Genomic DNA, 11,950 nt, shown 5'->3' with positions numbered 1-11,950 from the left:
GCACACAATCCCAGCCTGCACGGCAGTCGCTGCCCACGTCCAGGGACTTACTGCTGTCACTGTCTCTGGGACTGGCTATGACTCTGCCGGCGCACACAATCCCAGCCTGCACGGCAGTCGCTGCCCACGTCCAGGGACTTACTGCTGTGTCACTGTCTCTGGGACTAGGTTGATTGCCCCAGGCACACACGGTGTCCATGCCACGCGACCAGGTCGCTCGCTGGGTGAGCTCCCAGCCTTCAGCCTCTTCTCCCCAGTTTTTATGGCAGTACCGTTTTCCCGCCACACTCCAACTAGCCTACCTGCCAGGGCTCTTACGCTGTCTTCACCGCCGCAGTGGCCCAGCGGCTCGCCACTCAAAGCACCAAAATGGCACCAGATTGGTCCAGCCGACTCCGGCACAGGGTTTTAGGTAGAAAATTCAGCAGCCTGAAGCAGATACTTTGCTTTTTTCGCTAGTTATCAAAATTACATCCAGATTGCAGTGGGAAACAGTATTTTCAGAGTAGGATGTCAGCAGACCTGGCGATGCTGCAGAGGCTCACATCCTCATCTGCTTGCTACACAACAGCGCCCCAAGAGTGGGGCTTGTTGATCTATTAAGAAGTTACATCGAGCCAGATTTTGATAGCCACAAACAACGTGTATGGGAATAAAAGGTTTAGAAATACATTTAAGTGGAGATTAATTGCATTTCTGATTAGTCCTTCTGAAAGCATGACTGAGGTTTACTATTCGGTGGGTTGACAATCCCATTTCCAACATGGACACCAACTGTGTCACTCAAAGAATAATGTTATGTCTAGCTGGAAAATTGTTATCACCTTTTATGACTGAGCTTCACCACTAAAAGGCATTTTCACAATGTTTTAACTGGTATGCATTTCAACACTGAATATGCATTCAAGCTTTCAAAATGATCATTCCAGATCCATTGCAGCCATCTTGCGCCAGTATTTCTATTCAATGATTGAGATGCCTCATGATTCGTTGAATGAAAGGTGAAATTACTCACCGTAATGATCTTTCTATGGATTCTTTTTCCGCAGATTCCTCATCTTGATAGATACCCATCATCCAGCTCTGCTGCTTGGACATTTTTCATCAGGGGACATAGTGGACCTCAACTCGGTCATCGATCAGTTTTGCCTGGCTCTCGATCGTCGGCCTCGGAAGTGACATCAGGCGTTGTGTATATATAGCACGTCACTACGCCCCATGCTTCAGTCTCCCCCTTCCCTCACACATGAATGCTGCAGAAGGAAAAACCACACAAGGCTAATCAGCCGGTAAAAAACCTAACAAGGATACATCCCTACAGGGTGATCCCACACAACAATTATTGGAACATCATTTTTTTTTTATTGAAAGAGACAGAAGCGGTCATCTAAGAGCCATCACCAGATGTCTTCTCGTTTGGACAGAAGCGACAAGCCAGAGAACTTTCTGAGCAAGGCTGGATGGAAGGGTCGATGAGGAATCTGCAGGAGTAATTTCTCCTTCAATGGGTAGCCCTTCTCCTGCAGATTCCTCATCTTGATAGACTCTCCAAGCAGCTAGAATAATGGAGGAGGGCAGAACGATTTAAACAAGTAGATATTGTAGAAGCACCCTACCAAACCGTGCATCAGCTCCCCTTGCAACATTCAAGGCATAATGCTTGGTGAATGTATGCAAGGATCACCAGGATCACCAGGTAGGCTGCCCGACATATGTCCCTAACAGGAGCCCCCCCTTTGAAGGGCTGTAGAGGCCGAAACCTCTCTGGTTGAGTGAACCTTGATGCCCGGCGGGAGCTCCATGCTTGCTGATTGGTAACACTCGAATATGCACAAAATAATCCAGCATGAGAGGATTGTTTTCTTTGTTTATGGTAAGACCTTTCAGAGACAAAGAATGGGCCACAAACAACTGGTCTGACTTCCGAAACTCAGATGTGCAAGCAACATAGAAGCTTAACGCTCTCTTGTGGTCAAGGCTGTGAAACTGCTGTTCCTCTTCGAGGGTTGTGGAGGGTACAAGGCAGGCAAATCGATAGACTGGGACAGGTGAAACTCTGAAACCAATTTAGGAAGGAACCCAGGCCTGACTTTGAGAGAGACTTTCTCACAAAATAACCTTAGAAAAGGAGGTTTGTTGCACAAAGTTTGCAGCTTACTAACCCTCCTGGCAGATGTGATTGCAACCAAGAAGGCTGTCTTAAGGGATAACAGCCGTAAAGAACATGAGTGCATAGGCTCAAACCGAGTCACCATCAAGTAGGTCAAAACTAGATTAAGATCCCAATCTGGGACAACAAAAGGGTTTAGCAGAAACTTATTGAGAAGGCCCTTCAGGAATTGGGCCATGACTAGAATAGTAAAGAAGGAACCTTGATCCGGAGATCTCAAACACAGACAAGGCCGCCAAATATGCTTGGACTGTGGTAACCTGAAGGCCAGACGAGGCCAGTGACAGAAGGAACTCCATCACTGCGGTGGTGGGGCAAGAGATAGGGTCAATCTCACGTTCCCTGCACCACACCTCAAATCTTCTCCACTTGCACGCGTACAGGGATCTTGTAGAAGGTCTGCGTGCAGCCAGAAACACCTCAAGTACCTCCTCTGGGAGGTCCTAATCATACTTCATCCTCTCAAGAGCCACGCATGTAGGTTGAGGGAGTCTGACGTCGGGTGGAGCACTCTACCCTCGGACTGGGTCAGGAGATCTGGATACCTAGGCAACCAGTGAGGCGGACAGATGGTCAGATCTAAGAGATTGTAGTACCACGTCCTCCTAGCCCAATCCAGGGCAATCAAGATCATGGCCGGTCGCCATTAGTAATCCTGGAAGAACCCCCTTCCCCCTGGCTGACCTTGTCAAGTAGAACTTTTTTCTCAGCACTCATCTCTGCATGGAGCAAAATCTTTTCCATAACCCGGTGGTAGGAATGGAGGGAAGAGACATATTTAAGAAAAATACAACACCCTCTAGACATCAATGAGAAGCTCAGCAGTCACTTGTGGCAATATGACAGGGAAAAGGCCACAAAAAGTTGATCAGCTCTTCTGAATTGGGCTGTTCTCGCGATATAAAAACGTAGGGCAGTTTTAGGGTCTAGGCGGGGAACCGCTCCTTCTCTTTAGAAGGGTGTGGTGGAGGGTAGAAAACCGGGAGATCAATGGATTGTGACAAGTGAAACTCAAACAACTTTAGGAAGAAAACCGGGTCTCACTGAAAGTGAGACTTTCTCCCGGAAGAAACGTAGAAAAGGTGGCTTGCAGCATAAAGCTTGCAGCTCACTCACCCACCTAGCAGATGTAATAGCCACTAGAATGGCTGTTTTGAAAGATAAAAGCCTCAAAGAACAATAGTGCATCGGCTCAAAAGGAGCCGCTATGAGATAAGCTAACACCAGATTCAGATCCCAATCTGGGAGAACAAAGGGAGTTGACGGAAAGCTATATACAAGGCCCTTCAGGAATTGTGGCATCACCAGGATCGGAAAATACAAGCCTTTATCCGGGGATCTTTTAAACACAGACAGGGCCGCCAATCCTTTGACTGTGGTTACCTGAAAGCCTGCTAAGGCCAGTGACAGAAGGAACTCCATCACTGTAGCGGTGGGGGCAAGAGATGGGTTCAATCTCGCATTCCCTGCACCATGCCTCAAGTCTTCTCCACCGCCACGCATAGAATGATCTTGTAGATGGCCTGTGTGCCACCAGCAACACCTCCAGAAACTCCTCAGAGAGGTCCCAGTCACCATATCTCATCCTCTCAAGAACCACGCGTGTAGGTTGAGGGACTTCGGAGTAGGGTGGCGTACCTGACCTTCCGACTGGGTTAGGAGATCTGGCCACTGAGGCAACTCGACGGGTGGGCAGATGGCTATATCCAGAAGATCCGAGTACCAGGTCCTACTCGCCCAGTCCGGCGCGATGAGGATTATGCAAGCTCGGAATCTCTTGAGTCTCCTGAGAACCCAAGGAATGACAGGAATTGGAGGGAAGGTGTAGTGAAGAGGGCAAGGTCCAATCCACAAGAAACGTGTCCCCTAGCACACTGTTCGCTGGGAATTCCCTCGAGCAAAACTGCTTGCACTACCTGTTGGACTCTGTAGCAAACGGATCCACTGATGGGGTACCCCAGCGAGAGAAGACCTCCTCCAGGGCATCCTGGCACACTTCTCACTCGTGTGAAACTGTATTCTGCCTGCTTAAGGCTTCCAATAAACTGTTCTCTGTCCCCGCCAGATGAACTGCAGATACTGGAATTCGGTTCTATAACAGCCAGAACCACAGCTGCATCGCCTCTTTACAGAGGGAAGGAGAGTGCACAGCACCTTGCTTGTTGAGGTAGTGAATCACTACTGTTTCGTCCATCATAAATCAAGACATGCATCCCCACCAGAGACCAGCAAATGCCCTCAGGGCTTACCTGATGGCTCACAATTCTAGCCTGTTGATGTGCCCTCTGGCTTCTGTCGCTGATCAAAGGCCCTTCTGCTACAAATCCTTGCAGTGAGCACCCCAAGCCTTCAGAGATGCATCCGCGACCACTCAGTCCTGGGGCTATGAAGGCCAGAACGGATCCCCCGCCACGAGATTCCTGTGGCCCGCCCACCAGGCGAGGTCGTTGACCACATGTGTGGATACCTTGAGGGGATCGAGGGAGTTCTGAGGTGCTGTGACCACTGACCCCTGAGGAGCCACTGTAGGGTTCTCATGCGCAGCCTGGCCTCTGGCACTAGAAAAATACAGGAGGCCATGAGACCCTAGAGTCGGAGGAAATAAGCCACTGGTAAAGTGGCATGGTTCCAGAACAAGTCGCCATCTGTACCAAGCTGTTGACTCTTCAAGAGGGAAGGCCTTTCCTACCAGAGTGTCTAGAACTGCTCAGATGAACTGGAGCCTTTGGACAGGTGTCACCTGGAACTTTTTCAAGTTCAGGGAGAATCCCAGCCTGTGCAGTAGTAGAGAGGTGTCCTCTACATGAGAAGACCTGCTCTGCTGACTTTCCTCGGATCAGCCAGCCGTCCAGGTATAGTAATACGTGGACCCCGGATCTGCCGAGGTGAACCTCAGGAACTTCCTTTGCTTTCGATGTATTGACACGTGGAAATAAGTATCCTGCAGATCTACTGACACCAGCCAGTCCTGTAGATCGAGAACGTGGAGAATTTCTCTTAACGTCAACATTCTGAATTTGTCTTTCCTCAGAGGAAGGCTGCGGTCTTGGCACAGTACGCCAACTTAATGAAGTGGATGAAGAGAAAGGAGCAGCTGCAACTGTGAACATCCCATTGGAGAAATACTTCCTTTGCATCTTGTACTGATGGTGGCCCTGAATCATGCTGTTCCCATCTTCATCTTGTATCCAGACTTGCAACATTGTGTGTTACTACTGACTTCTGCAATTGTATTCGCTCTCCCCTCTTGCTTCTCCACTCTTTTTGAGTGCTTACTCTCTGTTCTCTCCTCCCCTCCCTTCTCCCTTTTCCTATCTCCTCCCCTCTTCCCCTTACTGTATTCTATGCACTTACTCTATCATAATTGTCCCTGGACCTAGTATGATAGCAACCTCGTCTGTCACTCCCCCATCCCCTTATGCTTCCCCCCCAACCCCACCTCCCTACAGCACTATCTGAAATTTTGTCAGGTCTAGTACGATAGTCACTTGTTTTGTTTCTCCCCTCCCTTTCTGCACCCCTCTCCCTCATCTTTTGTTTTCCTCCGGCTCTACCAGAAATGTCGTCAGGCCTAGTACAGTAGTCGCCTGTCTGTTTCCATTTCTGTCCCACTCTCCCCCTCCCTTCCTTATCTTTGTTTTAGCACTTGCACTATCTGAAATGTCGTCAGGCCGAGTATGATAGTTAATTTCATATCCTTACTCTTCTTGGCCTGTAAGAATGTCATATTTTACCTTGTTCCCTCCCTTGCCTTGAAGTGCTTTGAAACACATTGTGTATAGGTGCTATATAAATAAACAATCATATCATATATCTCAGGAACTTGTTTAAGGCCCTGAGGTCCAGAATGGGACAAAGTCCTCCTCCCTTCTTGGTTAAGAGGACATTCCAGGAATACCAACCCGATACTTTCTGCTCGGGAGCTACCTCTTCCAAGGCACCCGTCAACAACAGGGCTCCCAGTTCTTCCTGGAGCTCCTGTCCCGGTTGGATCGGAGGTGGTGGGGGTCTATCTGGTGTTTTAGGGCATACAATAACCCCAGCGAATGAGCTGTAAAGCCCAGGCATCAGAAGTAATTTCCTGCCACGGAGGCCAGTGCTCTGTCAACCGCCCGCCAACCTGTAAATTGTGGGAGGGGAAATCAAAGCAGTTTAGGATGCTGGTCGCCCTCGCCGCTGTCGCTGCTTTCTGGCTCTTAGAAGCCCCTCTGCCCCTTCCAGAGCATGAGAAATTATTCTGCCCTTGCCTGGCCGGTGGGAGCTGCGCTTTCCTGCCATAAGGCACATAACGTGTGTAGCCTCTGCCCCAGAGGCGAAGCTGAAGGAAGGCTGTGCAGCTAGGCCTAAGGACCAAGCAGGCAATTTGGATTCCTTGAATTTTTCTAAGGAATCGTCGGAGCTCGCCCTCGAAGGGCATGTCGAACAATTTTGCCTGGACATTACATGAAAAGCCAGAGTTTTTTTTAGGTATGACTGTCTCTTCAGCGTTACTGCTGACACCATAGATCGGCCCACACAGTCGGCGATGTCCAGGTGTGTACACAGGAAGTCTGGCCACCTCTTTGCCATCCTCCACCAGCTGTAGGAAGCCCTCACCCTCGCACATACTCATGATGGTGCCAAAAAAGTCAGTCCAGGATTGAGGGGTTTAAGATTTTTAAGGAAACTATTGGTGCCGAAGATTTGTCTCTCAGCGCCGATAAGGTTGCTGTCAACGTCGACCAAACCTGAGATGTCCAAGCCTCAACAGCTGTGGAGTACGGGAGGGACCTGACAATGATACCCAAGAAACTTCCTACAGTGTCAAAGGTTTCCTTGATGTCGGGATCGGGGTGTGAAAGGGGTCAGCAGTACTGAGCGCCTTTGAAGTCTGCTGTGAGGGGAGGTTAAAAATGCCTTCTGCATAACACAATTTTGTAACATGGAAGTTTTAAATTCCTCCCAAGCTTGGCGGGTAGACACGCTCGCCGACGGCTTACCTCATTCACTCAATGAATCGGAGCTGCAACGATGGCAATGACGCTTCTTTTTTCAGGAAGAGGAAGGATGGCTCCTTGGGTGGGACCGCTTCTTCCACCAAGGTTCTTTTTCGGGAGTATGCCCCTCATTTTCGGCCTCAGAGGACCGAACCGTCGCCCTTGTTGGAGATTTAGATGGCGGTCGACCAAACGCAAGTTTAGACACACAATCGCGTAGTGATTTTGGCTGCATTTTGGCAGATGAGCACTCTTCCGTCCCTTGACCCCTGCCGAGGCACCAAAGACACTACTCTTGTGGGTCGGTGATGGACTTCTTAGTGCCACACTCAGTACACTGCTTGAAGCCTGAAACTCGAGCAGCCGACATCTTGCGTTGAATGAAGTGAAAAGAAAAAGAGGTTTTCTGACAAAAATGTCTAATGAGTCGAAGACTCACTGTGTTCCAAAGCAGCGTGTTCGTGCACAGAAAAAAGGAACTGAGGTACAGGTCATAGTGACAGAGTTTATATATGACACCTGACGTCATGTCCGGAACTGACGATCGAGTTCCGAGGAAGACGGATAGACGGCAGAGTAAATGTCTACTATGCCCCCTGTTGAAAGCTTTCCGAAGCAGCCGAGCTGGAAGGACTACGTATCAGATGAGGAATCTGCAGGAGGAAAGCAATCCATTGAAGGGGGCTTTTTTTGGTCACATTTTTGTTGACCAAGGAGGTAAAGACAGTCCACGAGTTTGGATAAATGGGGACTAGATGTAGGAGTACAGGCATGTGTCAGCACAAAGTCTGCTCCGTTATTCAGATTGGGTTACAACGAAAGGCGCCTTGGATTCGCCTTGCCTGCACATGGTTTTATACGAGGTGCAAAATACAGCAAATGGGAAGCAAGCGCAGCCACGTTACACTCACTCTGTATTTCACAGCTTGTGGACCCTCGAGGCATTGCCGGTGCATGGAAGCTTTTCTAACATACTCACCCAGTTAAGTTAACAACTATGGCATAATCTGGCTCGCAATGGACAATAGAGACAAATAGAACAAAATAGAAAACTATGACACGTTAAGGCTTGGCGACTGCACCAAGGGCTCCACATTCACAGGTTTAACCTTTTAAGGACTATCTGTACAGTACACGAGTCACCTTCTTCCAGAAGACTACCTTTCTAGCCAACCCCTTATGCCATTCCAATCATTTAATTAATTTGCCCAAGGTCCATGGCAACGGACTGAGTGGTCAATCTTTTGTCTATAATTCTGTGGAATGATTTGCTGGAGTAGTTTCAGTCTGAAAACCACCTTCTGCTATTTAAAAAGATCTTAAGGGTTTGCCTCTGTCTTAGGTAAATGGCATGCCACTCTCAGCCATATATTGTAATTAAGTGTGACTGTGAAAACAAGATGGCGGCCAGGAGAATGTGGACGCGAGACAGACGCTCTGTCCTTGGACCTCAAACTTAATGTGCCCCATGGCTATCTAGAACATAAATCCTGCCTGAAGGTACGAGCGGAACGAAGGGGGAACATAAGGAACCTGAAATGAATGGTGGAAAGCACCGCCACAACATATAACAGGCGATTGTGGAGGGTTACCAGACATTTGGTCGAAAAAAATTGGTCGACCAGACAAATGGTCGAACCAATTTGGTCGAAAACCAAATGGTCGATTTTTTTATTTTTTTATTTTCACTCCTTTTTTTTTTTTTTGGGGGGGTCCCCCCCAACCCCCTTTTTTTAAAAAACGAAAACCCGAAAAATAAATATATAATAAAAAAAAAATTCGACCATTTGGTTTTCGACCAAATTGCGTCGACCAAATGTCATTCGACCAGTTTTAATTCGACCAAATGACTGGACACCATTGTGGAGGAGGAGAGCTGCCGAGTGCTGCCAGCATTCGACCCAGGCCGGGAAAAACAGAAGTGCAGCCCCTTCCGCCCTTCTCTCTGCAACAGTACTAGGGCACTAACCTGTTTCGGTACGTGGATCCTCTTTGCAGGAGATTGCAAAATAAGCTGGTGGTGTTGTGGAGGCACAGCTGTGAATGGAGGAGCACACTGCTGAGAGTGGGAGAAGCGAGGAGGTGGGGGAGATGAGTGCGGGTCGGCACCGTATTACAGTAGAGTCGCGGCAGCTCAGGGATGGTCTGACGTAAGTCTGTGGTGCGGACCCTTACAGAGGAGGCATTCTGTATTCCTGGTCACCAGAGGCTTTGGGCGCTTCAGTGTTGTGCACCCCCTGTCATGCGGTTTTGAGTCTTACACCTAATGGTAGTTAAGAAGGTAGCCTAAGCAGAAGGCGGATCATTATCCCTTTGTTGCCAACACCGGCAAGGAGAGCGGGTACACAGGGAAAGAGAAACGTGCGCCAGGGAGCAAGAGCCAGTGATCCGATTGTGCAGCAGATCCCGGGCAGCACCTGTGCTTAGAATCGGCCGCAGGGGTGCTAGGACAGGCATCTGTGGAGCCGGAGTGTGTTTCAGGAGCCGGGGCAAGCACGGAGAATGCACCGCTCATACAAAGAAAGACTATTGGGAGTGTTTGGAGAAGGATTGGTCAGCCCAAAAACAGTGACTATCATTGGGGTGCCCCCATGGCACCCACCTCGTGGAGCCCCCAGTCTGGGGCCATCCTTTGCCGGTGGTGGTTTAAGGACCGGTGAACACCTGAGACAGATGGAGTTTGCCTCCCTGAGCTTCTGCATACCCTGGGGCGCTTCCAGAGGTGATCTGTGGAATTTTGTAAAATACTGCCTCTTGTACCTGCACATTTCCCACCATTCATCATAACTAGGGCCCTGCACCCTATCCCTCATGCAGCACCCAGACGACGAGCAACGTGAAGGTGGGCACTAAGCAAACATCACCTGGAGCCACAGTGTCAGTGTTTCTCGCCAGCTGCAAGTTTTCGGTTTCCCTTACACGTCACGGAGAAGGCTTTCAGTAATATGAGATCTGCCATTTGCAATGTAACATTGTGACCCTTATCATAGCCTGCAACAAGCACCCTTGAGCACAGACTGTGTGCAAATGGCCTTTTTTAGGGCCAGTGTTTTTTCTCCTGAATGATTAGTCTACTTTGTCCACTATTGTCAATATATCCTTATGAAAGAAATGAATTATAAAAATTGAAAATCTGTACTACAAAATTTACGTTTGAAATACAAATAAAGACTGGCACACCTAAAAATGTATTCTTCTTCCATGTGTTTAATAAACATTGAGGTTTGGAAAAAAAAAAGCCTACCTCTCCTCCCGCATTTACTTTTCGCCCCACTTTAGGCAGCATGTAGGGTACATTCGGCCCTCTGGCAAAATCATTTGTGCACCCCTGATTTAAGGAATGGACTTTATAAGAGCTAGGGAAGCTGTTCTATGATTATTTTACGTGTTCTTTCTATTTCCAAATGCATATGTTTACTTACTTGGATATTGAATCACATGCTATTCTATTTCTTCTCAGGGTGAACATATATATAAGTGTTGGTGCACAATACTTGACTAAAGGTTTTACTTGCTTAGTGTGTATTTTAAAGGCCTAATAAACTATTGAATATTTCTATACTACTTACCCGTCAAACTGGAATTACTGGTGTTGCTCTGTGTGGACTCATTGTAGCCCCCTAGACCACCCACCCCCTAGCAGAGACCATCCCTTGCCATTCTGCTAGCTTACCTTGATTGGGTTTGACTAAACTCTGTTTCTTCCCCATTAGCCATAATAGGGTGGCCTCCCAAAATCAATCCTGGGGGAGCAATCCATCTTCACACCACCGCAGGTGCATCTTTTTTTGAGGTCTTCAGAAGGCACAAACCCAACACCAGTCTGTGCCCAAGTTGGGTGGGAAGGTCTACTGTGAGAGATATTAATATTTGGAGAGTGAGCATTTGGGTAGAGGGGCATATACCTTAAGCTTGCTATAGTCATGTAAATTGTGTCCATGACATGGCTGTGCCCCTGAGGAAAGAGAAGTCAAGATAAGGCAGACCATAGGTGTTCGTAAAGGGGAGTCCAAATTCTTGGGGGCGGGGGGCAGAGGGGATTTTAGGGGGTAATTGTGCAGGATACTCTGGGATACAGGATACTCAGTGCTTACCAAAAGGAAGCCCCTCATTGTTTTGTTTTTCTATTTCATACTTACCTAGGATCTCTCCACATCATTACACCCTGCTTCATTGTAGTGAAAGGAAAGTGGGTGCACCGTACCGGTTTCATGCCCAGTCTTGTATGGGGCGGTGTCATGTCTACTGTGTGTCATCCTTGCTCCTGTCATTATGTCCCCTATTCATGCTCTTGGCCTCAGTCTTTCCTTTCAGCTTTGTTATTTCCCCTTCTGCAACACATCACCGTTTCCCTTTGTTGTCTTGGTAAAACAGCCATGTGCGTCTAGCGACAGATGGTGAGCGGTCTGAGGCAGCTGAGATGGAAAGGAAGTTGTATTAGGTGATACTGGAGCCGTTGTATCGTTTCATCTGAAACCCTATTCTGTACTTAAGAATAGATAATAAAAGAAGAGTGGTAATCTTACCATCTTCTTGTCTGTTGTCGTGCTGCCTTCCCAGGCATTCTTTGCAACAAATTACCTGGGCATCTTTCCACAGTTCCTTGCTGCAGCCATCTTCAGGGTTTTACAGGGCAGGTTTCTGGCCTTATAGTGGGGCAATTTGGCAGTATAGCTGAGAGAGATAAGGTCTTTCATGGGGCACATTTACACAGAGCAGAACCCTACGTCAGGCCAGTGATTAAACTCTAAAACTCACAAGGGAAAAATGATAGGACAAGCAACAAGATCAAATGGCCCATATG

Source organism: Ambystoma mexicanum, chromosome 2p (assembly GCF_040938575.1).
Source record: "Ambystoma mexicanum isolate Mex_15411 chromosome 2p, UKY_AmexF1_1, whole genome shotgun sequence".
Lineage (NCBI taxonomy): Eukaryota > Metazoa > Chordata > Amphibia > Caudata > Ambystomatidae > Ambystoma > Ambystoma mexicanum.
The sequence above is the reverse complement of the archived record's forward strand: the minus strand, read 5'-3'. Positions refer to the sequence as shown.